Source organism: Mus caroli, unplaced genomic scaffold, assembly GCF_978045245.1.
Source record: "Mus caroli unplaced genomic scaffold, Mus_caroli_1 scaffold_13, whole genome shotgun sequence".
NCBI classification, from domain to species: domain Eukaryota; kingdom Metazoa; phylum Chordata; class Mammalia; order Rodentia; family Muridae; genus Mus; species Mus caroli.
This window is the reverse complement of record NW_028227268.1, coordinates 18,803,058-18,810,365: the sequence shown is the minus strand read 5'-3', so window position 1 is coordinate 18,810,365 and position 7,308 is coordinate 18,803,058. Positions and strand designations below refer to the sequence as shown.

Sequence of the window (7,308 nt, the reverse complement as noted above, 5' to 3'; positions counted from 1 at the left end):
GCTTGCCCAACACATGAACGGCCCTGAGTTTGATCCCCAGCACCAACCACACAAAAGCACCGCTGGACAGGAGCCTCCAGGAATCCTTCCCTTGCGCTACTCCAAGTCACATCTGTTTCCGACAGACCGTTGGCCCATGTGCATACACCTCACCTTAAGAATGAGTTTCTGTCTGTCTGTCTCTGTGTGGGAGGCTAGGATTCCTGCCTCTCCCATCTTACTTTGGTCAGCACCACAGCCATGTGCAATGGTTGCCAAGCCTGTGAGTTGCACTTCATAGTTTAAAAAAAAAAAGTTGTGGCTAGGGTCATTGTAGGCAGAGATATACAGTGATGACGCCTGTATATTTGGAGAAAGCATGGGGCATGGGGAGAGGGATGATGGGACTCAAGAATGTCATGCTGCATCTTGAAGGGCAGTGAGGTTTTATCCTATGGTGGTATCTCTCTCTCTCTCTCTCTCTCTCTCTCTCTCTCTCTCTCTCTCTCTCTCTCTCCTCTGTGTGTGTGTGTGTGTGTGTGTGTGTGTGTGTGTGTGTGTGTGTTTGAGACAGGGCTTCTCAGTGGCCCTGGCTGTCCAGGAGCTTGTTTTGTAAACCAGTCTGACTTTGAACACACAGAGGTCCACCTGCACCTCGAGTGCTGGAATTAAAGGTGCATGCATTGCCACACACACCTAGTTTTTACATGTAATTTTATGTGCAGTAATTCATTCATATTGTATGTATGTGTGCACATATGCACACACAGGCTGCAGTATGTGTATGGAGGACAACCTTGTGTGAGCTGGCTCTAGGTTCTCTCCTTCCACCATGTAGGTCCTGGGGACCAAACTCAGGTCCTCAGACTGTGGCATGTACCTTATCTACTGAGCCCACAGGCTTTTCTTGTTAAGAGGGTCTGACTCGACTTACCAAAGTTCAAAGAGAATCAGGGGCTCGGCCACATATGAAATTACGTGTGTCCCAGTTACTCCCTCCCTTCTGGAAAGCTTGAGACGGAGCACCTGGCTCATGGGGAAGCTGCTGGCCACCGCGAGGTTAAGTAGAAGTTGCCGGCAGTGCTCTGGGTGACCTATCCATATAGGGTTGGAAGAGGAACTAGGATGGCTGGGGCATCCCTAACCTTTGAAGCTGATGTCATCATGATAACCATGCACCCGCAACACGTCTCGTGGTCTACCAGTTCTCCATAGACAGAGGTTAGGGCCCTAATGCAGGGCTACATGTCAAATGGACTCATGAGCATGCAGGAGAAACCATATGCCCCTCTGAGAAAAAAAAAAAAAAGGTAAAAACCTGCATGGATTTGCATCACTTGAAGACCTGCTCGTTCTTTTGTTCTGTAAACACACAGGTCTCAAGGCTCTTAGCTGGGTGTCAGGACACATCTACAATCCCAATACTAAGGCTGAAGGAGAGAGAATCACCCCAAGTTCACAGCTAAGCGCATCTGTATAGCACACCCCTCCCCAACACAGGATCAACCTAGCTGAGCTTTCTTCATTAGCGTGAGGCAGGGGCCAGAGAACTTGGATTCGATCCCAGGGAGCCAAGCTCCCCAAATGTCTGCCTAAGGCATTCTGCCAACAAGGCACTTAAGTGTCTCACACTTTCATTTTCTTAATGTTTCTTTTAGTAATGTACTTTAAAAAAAAAAGCCCCTAAGTTTAAGAAATGTTTCTTCTTGTTATGTGTGTGTGTGGGAAGTGTGTGAGTGTGTGTGTGTGTGTGTGCATGCCTGTGTGTGTGTGAGTGTGTGTGTGCATGCCTCTCTGTGTGTGTGAGTGTGTGTGTGCATGTCTCTGTGTGTGTGAGTGTGAGTGTGTGTGTGCATGCCTCTGTGTGTGTGTGTGTGTGTGTGTGTGAGTGTGAGAGTGTGTGTGTGTGTGTGTGTGTGTGTGTAAAGGTCAGAGAACACCCCGGATATCCCTCTTAGGGATATCTTACTGATTAGGCTAGGTTGACTGGTCCTGGAGTCCCACAGATCTTTCTGTCCCTGCCTCCTTTGTGCCAGGATAATCACCCTATACCACCACACACCACATTGTTGTTGCAGCAAGCAATTTACTGATGACTCCTCCCCAGCTCCTCCTGCTTTTGAAGTTCACATAAGTGGAAGCATGGAGACCGCTCTGCTCACCTTTGTCCTGGCCTCTTTTGCCGGTTCACAGTTTTGCACAGTCCTCCATCCTGTGGGCATGTGGCAATGCATGCTGCCATTCTGTCACTGATGGACCCCCATTCTGCTTTCAGCTTGCAGCTCTTATGAACCAAGCCATTTTGAACATTCTTGTTTGTGATTTTGGTGAGTGCTATATACTCATATCAGAAATTCCTGGCTTCCTTCTCCTGCTCATCTTAAGGAGATGGAGCCAGTTTCTTTTTTTCTTTTTCCTTTTCCTTTCCTTTTTCTGTTTCTGTTTCTGTTTCTTTTTTCTTTTTCTTTTCTTTTTTTTTCTTTTTTTCTTTCTTTAATTTTTTTGTTTGTTTTTTTGTTTTTGTTTTTCGAGACAGGGTTTCTCTGTGTAGTCCTGGCTGTCCTGGAACTCACTCTGTAGACCAGGCTGGCCTCGAACTCAGAAATTTGCCTGCCTCTGCCTCCCAAGTACTGGGATTAAAGGCGTGCGCCACCACACCCGGCTTGGAGCCAGTTTCTTAAAATGTACACAGGCACACAGACACAGATAGACAGACGCACACAGACATATACATTCACCTACAGACATACACATAGACACAGATATACACACACATACAGACAGACATACACACAGATACACAGACATGCACATACATATACCATACATACACACACACACACACACACACACACACTCCTTGCTCACAGACAGTGGAGTTCCAATCACCCCACACCCTTGCCAGCATTTGACACCAAATCTTTCATCCCAGCTCAGGTGAGCATACACTGAGACCATGTGATGCATGAAATTTGCATTTCACTGATGCCTAATGAAGTCATGCTTATCAGCTTCTTACATATCTTCTTGTGTGAAGCATTGAGTTGTTTGCCAGTTTTTTGTCGGGCTCTGGCTGTGGGGAAATAAAGGGTGTGGGAGAGACCCACATCCCACCAAAGCGAGCTTGGAGAGACTGGGTGGGCAGATGCCCTCGAGCTCTCCATACTGCCGGGTGGGCATCTGGATGTGGGAAGCCACGGAACCCCAGTCCTTGAAATGAAAAGTGAGCAGTCTGGGGCCCCTGAGCTTCACAGAGTCCAGGGACGACAGGTTCTAATTCTTGGGTATCTCAGGACGTCGCTGGACATCGTGGAAGAGCTGAAAAGGGGTGGGGGCCCTGAGGTGGCAGTGGCCCTGGGCCAAAAGGGAAAAGGGGGGTTGGGGGGAAGGCACTGGGTGGTTCTTGCACGGGTGAGAGTCCTTGGTCTTGTCTGGTGGCTGGAAACGCTGGGAGGCCTTCCTGCAGGAGATTAGACACAGCTCTTTAGGGGAAGGCCTATTCCATTGTTCCAGCATGGTGAGTCTAAATGAAAGGAGGCAGTCCATGGTTTTAGAGCTTTATTGTAGAAAAGAGAGGGGGAGGGAGAGGGAGAGGGAGAGGGAGAGGGAGAGGGAGAGGGAGAGGGAGAGGGAGAGGGAGAGGGAGAGGGAGAGGGAGAGGGAGAGGGAGTCAAGAAGTAGAGGCTGGCCATGGCCACGTGGAGAGAGAGGAGAAGGGAGGGGAGGAGAGTAAGAGGTGAATAAGAGAACAGGAGTTTAAGAGAGAGGAGGGGCCAACCAGCCCCTCTTATAGTGGGCTGGGCTACCTTGCTGTTGCCAGGTAACTGTGGGGAGGAGCATACCTGGCTATTGCCACTTAACTGTGGGGGTGGAGTCCAGACAGCTGGCCACAGAATTATGGAGCTGGGGCCTCATATCAGGAATCCATGTCCGGGAGCATGGCAAAAGGACCTTTCATCCCTTGCAGATTAACCTGCCGGGTCTCTGGGGTTTAAACCTAGCTCAGCCCAGAAAACAGGCTGCCTTTCACGGTCCCACAGTTTTTCTACGTGATCTTCAACCTTTTCTATTGATTTTTTTTCCTACAGGTTTTTTTCCTATATGTGTGCACGCACACACACACACACACACACACACACATGAGCACGTGTGTGCACACACAGACATATACATAGTAAGTTTTAGGAAGGAATAAAGAAGCATGCGGCGCTCAGGGCCTCTGGGGACTTTCTCTGGATGTAACAAGAACGTCTCACAGAGTTAAAAAAGAAACAGCGTCCAGATGGCAGCACGCCTTGCTCATTGATTGTTCCTGCGGAATTCATTACATATTCCAGTTATTAATCTTTTGATGGATATGATTTACACATGATAGGCTCTCTCCAGTGAATATACTTTCTGGGGACGTTATTACTAGAAACCCTGTATCATATGTCTCAGGTGCTTTAAAATAAATAGAATACAAACAGAATATGTTATCTCTACTTTCTAGTTCGCTATCTTGCTCGTGGCTAGCTATGGCCAGCGTCCCGAGGTCCACATTAACAAGAGACTGCAGTGAGTGTAAAGGGGGCTGAGGAGATGGCTCATCGTCCTTGCCCTGAAAGTGTGAAGACAGAGTTTGAATCCCCAGGACTCATATTAAACCAGGCAGGTGTGGTGGGAACGGTAATCCTAGCACTCGGGAGGCAGAAACAGGGAGTTGCCGGGGACAAGCTGGCTAGCAGGCTGTGGAAGCTGGCTGTGAATGTCATTGAATGCTCAGTGAGTGGAGTGTAGAGAGATTGAAGGAGACAGCCAACATGAAGTCCATTGACTTCAGGTCTTTACGTGTGAGTGTATGCACATGTGCACACACAAATACTCACAGATACTCACAGACACACCTACACACATACACACATAAACATACCCCAAACAGTAGTAAAAATAAGTTTTAGAAAGGAATAAAGAGGTGAGCGCTCAGGACCTCTGGGAACTTTCTCTGGATGTACTGGGAACATCTCACAGAGTTAAAAAAAAAAAAAACAGTGGCTAGACGGCAGCACGCCATGCTCACTGTTATGCTTCTGTGGCCTCGTCACTCTGGATAGGACCTGGGCACCTCCTGTACTTGTGCCAGCTGGTGCCATCCTCCTTGTGAGCCTCACACACTGCCCAGTCAGCATCTGAGCACTGAATGTGGAGAGGGTCTTTAGGAGGGCTGACAGAATGTGATGGACACCTGAGGAACGTTGTTTGGCTGACGGTGTGGAGACAGACTGTGACAAGTTGGTTGGTTGATGTAAAGCAGGGCAGAGAACCTTCTGGGAGCTCAAAGCTAGAAGACTGAGGAGAGAGAAGGCCGGAAGGAGTAGTGTGCCGAGGGAAGGGAGATGCTGGGGCAGTCATCGTTCAGTGTTCATGTGTAGGTGACAAAGAACAGCAACCAGCCGGTCAGACAGACAAAAATTCCTGTTCTTGATGGACTCTCGGGTTTATGGAAGACAGACTGGGAAGGGTAAAGGCTTCTCAAGCAAACAGGAGGCAGTGGGCACGTTGGGCAGCTTTTCCCTGGGAGGTGTGAGCCCGTGTTTACTTACCCTGCATAGGGCACCAACAATGGACCAGAAATTATTGCCCCCATATTTGAGTCTTGTTCATGGAGACAGTGATTGTTGGGGTTACTCTTCAGGAGCACAGGCGCCTCAGACAGCTGCATCATGACAAAGCCCGCCCGCTTCAGTCTGGGTCAGGTGACTCATACAAGGGACATTTCAAGTTCCCTGTGTTGTTTGTAACTTTCTTGTAAGCTCTTAGACCCTTCTGGAGAATTTCCTGAGCTTCCTTCTCTCCGTCCCTCCACAAGGAGGGACTGCTTCAGCCTGCACCGCTGCTGCTGCAGCCCAGCAGGGGCTTAGTTATGCAGGGATGCAAAGGTGCGGGCTGCAGGGTAGTCCTGGCAACTGAAGGGCTGTAGTTACAACTCTGTGGTGGCCTGAGCCTGCCCAGGAATGGGCTGAGGGAGAGAGCTAAAGCAACACTAAGGAAAGGAGAAAGGGGAGGAGACCCAATAAAGACAGCCACCCTTGGAGTGGCAGGCTGTAGGGATGACAAGAAGGGAGTTTCTAAGTTCGGATAGCTGATACTTTTAATCAAACTTTAACCCCCTTTGCATGCCAGGCTCCGGGCAACCAGAAACGAAAGAGAAGTCTCTTAGGGAGATCGGTGTGTGAGTGATACTTAAGCCAAGTGTGTGAACAAGATTCTATCACTATGATCAAAGTCTGACCCACACACAACACCCACTGTGAGGTTACAGGGGACAGGGACTCACATTGGTGTAGGATATGTGTGCATGTGTATGTGTGTGTGCGCATGTGGGCATAGGTGGGTGCCCTTGTGTGTGTGCACATGTGTGCATGTGTATGTGTGTGTGCACATGTGTGCATGTGTATGTGTGTGTGCACATGTGTGCATGTGTATGTGTGTGTGCATATGCGTGCATGTGTATGTGTGTGTGCACATGTGTGCATGTGTATGTGTGTGTGCACATGTGTGCATGTGTATGTGTGTGTGCACATGTGTGCATGTGTATGTGTGTGTGCACATGTGTGCATGTGTATGTGTGTGTGCACATGTGTGCATGTGTATGTGTGTGTGCACATGTGTGCATGTGTATGTGTGTGTGCACATGTGGGCATAGGTGGGTGCCCTTGTGTGCGCATGCCTGTGGAGGCCAGAGGTTAATATTAGATGCCTGTCACTTTGCAACATGTGGCTACCAGGTTCTGCACCCCAGGGCTCTGGGGACATTAAGGGCAGGGCTTCCTTCCAGGTTTTCAGTGTCATCTGGTGCCAGCACACAGCAAAGGCTCATTAAGGTCCTTCACCCAGGCCAGATGCACGCTTCGAGAGCGCGTTAGAGAAAGCTCGGAGTGTGAAGGGGCCTCTGGAGGAGAAGGGGCCGTGAGTGGGATGAGAAATAGACACCCAGCGCCAGACCAGAGGAGAGCACAGGCCACCGCGGACTTGGGAGACCTGGAAATGTGAGGTAGCATGGGTGGGGGGGGAGGTGCTCAGGCATCCTCAACAACAACCGCCTCTGACTTGGGGAGCTCCCCGCCCCCCGACCTCTCCTTTCCAAGTTTTGTCTCTTCTAAGGGTCTGTGTCCTTTGCTTTACCCCAGCCTTAGAGCTTAAAGTTGCACGGAAACCTGTGGGCTAGGACATACTGGAGAAGACGCTTGGGTTCTCTTGGCTCATACAAAGTCCCAAAGTGTCCCTTCTCGCTCTGGGTGTGTCTGTGGGATTACCCCTCAGGTAAAAGGGCTCTCGTGCCCCCTGCTG

General features: G+C 49.6%; 1 pseudogene; it reads left to right on the top strand.

Annotated features, from left to right (window-relative positions):
• Positions 1-433: 433 nt before the first annotated feature.
• On the top strand, positions 434-7,011 carry LOC147001389 (uncharacterized; annotated as a pseudogene).
• The last annotated feature ends 297 nt before the right edge of the window (positions 7,012-7,308 follow it).